This window comes from Poecilia reticulata, unplaced genomic scaffold, assembly GCF_000633615.1.
Source record: "Poecilia reticulata strain Guanapo unplaced genomic scaffold, Guppy_female_1.0+MT scaffold_349, whole genome shotgun sequence".
NCBI lineage: Eukaryota > Metazoa > Chordata > Actinopteri > Cyprinodontiformes > Poeciliidae > Poecilia > Poecilia reticulata.
In genome coordinates, this window is record NW_007615120.1 from 6,714 (window position 1) to 8,885 (window position 2,172).

Genomic DNA, 2,172 nt, shown 5'->3' on the forward strand with positions numbered 1-2,172 from the left:
CAGTGGGTGCAGATGCTCCATCTGAGCTGGGCCCAGATGGAGCTTGTGGTGCTCTGTTATGTTGGTGTTCATAATCATAGGAGGGAGAAATTTGGGAGTGTTTAGTCACCGGAGGAGGGGGCAAAAGGAAAAGGAAGTTGGTGGTGGTGGGGAGGGGGTTGGCTTGTGGGGGGCGAGGAGGTTTTAGGGTTAGGTCAGAAAAAGGGTATGGTTAGGGTAAGGGTTAAGAATTGGTGAAGGTTTAAGGATGTGGGAGGAAGGGGGGGGAAGGAAAGAGAAGGGGGGAAGATAAAATGTGGGGGGGGTTGGTTAAGAGTGAAGGATTGGTTAAGGTTCAGACTAGGGGATATGGAGGGGGGGAAGAAGAGTGGAATCGGGGTGTGGGGGAAAGAAGAAGGGGGGGTGATTTTACCTTTTAGTTACTAATTGTTCACCCGTATACACAGAGCTGGAGGGTGTAAAATCGTTTACCGTTTTTCTGTTGTTTTGATTTAAAAAAATAAAATAAAATTCTGTTACCTTGTTTTTTCTGTTATTTGATTTTTTATTTGATAGGTGTTTAAATGTAGTATTTCCACAACATTTTAACTTTGGTTCATCCTGCCTCAGAAACCAGGGTAAGTAACGCTGTAGAAAACTTCCGGGTTACTCTGGGGTTTGCAGTGCTCGGTTTGTCCAGCAGATGGCAGTCATAGGCCAGAGATCGTATGGCTCAGTTGAACCGGAGCAGACCGGTTTTCTCCTGTAGAGCTTATTCAGTCTGATGGATGTTAATGGGCTCATATTTACCTTTAGGGCCCAAGCTAATCTGCTCTGTATCGTTCCAATTTTAGTTGATGGCTGGGAGAGCTTTGAGCCTGACAAAAGCTCCGGTTCTTGTGAATTCAGCTGGCCGGTTACTTTGTAATGGAGTCCATGATTACCCATCATGCATCTGTGCATTGAAACGACCAAGTTTCAAGAATAAACAACACATTAGTGGGTATTCTGGGTATATATTTAAAGTAGTCAAGTCCAGGTATGAGGCAAAAGTTTATTTAGCAGCAGACCTTCATGTTTGGACGTTTTTGTCTTGTTCTGAAAGTGAAAGTAAAACCGTTATGGAGAAGTGGGTGGAGCAGAGGGCTATAAAGACTGTTCTGAGACTGTGTGCTAGTGTCCTAGTTCTCTAGGACATATACTAAAATTGGAACGATACAGAGAAGATTAGCATGGCCCCTGCGCAAGGATGACACGCAAATTCGTGAAGCGTTCCTCATTTTCTTCTTCTCCAGAAGAAAATAAAAATAAAAAAATCTGCCAAAAAAAAAAATCCCCGTACAAAACGGCACAGTCAAATCACAGTCATACTATCGGTTCCTGAACACCTTTCCTCCAGAAGCTCTCTTCCTAGAATGTAGCTAGCTGACCGCTAAAATAAGGGATTTTCTGTTGTAAGGCTCAGAGCTAAGCGATTTCATCAATCAACCACACCAAAGTGTTGAGCTGTGTTTCCTGATGAAGCTCACAAAATCTTCAGCAGATTTGATGATGAATCAGGGAGATATTGCTGTTGAAACAGTCCAGGGGGCGCTGTGGAGTCAATTTCCAACAGAAGCGTGTCAGAGGTTGGCAAACCTCATTCAGATCCAGTTTGGTGCCAGTCGGATCGTTCCTGTGCGAATTAGAGCCAACCATACGAAAACGGCTAAGGATCGCCAAGACGCCGCTCTGCCACGCCCACACAGCCCATCCACCAATCAGCTTTCACAGACCAACTCGGCATCACTTTTTTCTGAGTCAGAGAGTAAAGAACAACATCATCAGCAAAATGGTTGACGGCCAATGCATTAGGGGCGGGGCTAAGGTGATGTCACCAACTGGCCATGTGACCGTGATGAGCGCTGCTCTAAAGTGAATATATAGGTATTTAAATGTGAAGACATCTGGTCAATGCCCTCAGCATTTTCACACAATGAAAACAGGGGTAAAGTCTCAGGCAGAAAAACTTGCGCTCCGACTCACCAATGACTATACTAGGGGGCGCTGTGGAGTCAAACTACAATTCAGTGTTATTGAGCTCTTTATCAAAGGTCAATAATATCAAGCTTAGTGCAAATAGGATGATACATGTATAATTTAGAGACAACCGTATGCAAATGGCAAGGGATTAGAATGAGCCATTCAGACACG

General features: G+C 44.4%; 1 long non-coding RNA gene across 1 annotated transcript in view; it reads left to right on the forward strand.

Annotated features, from left to right (window-relative positions):
• Positions 1-572: 572 nt before the first annotated feature.
• The window catches only part of LOC103460936 (uncharacterized), a 7,349-nt gene continuing 5,749 nt past the window's right edge, over positions 573-2,172 (forward strand). Inside the window, exon 1 of the long non-coding RNA XR_533021.2 lies at positions 573-617. This is a non-coding gene — a long non-coding RNA (uncharacterized LOC103460936). The remainder of the gene's footprint in view (positions 618-2,172) is intronic.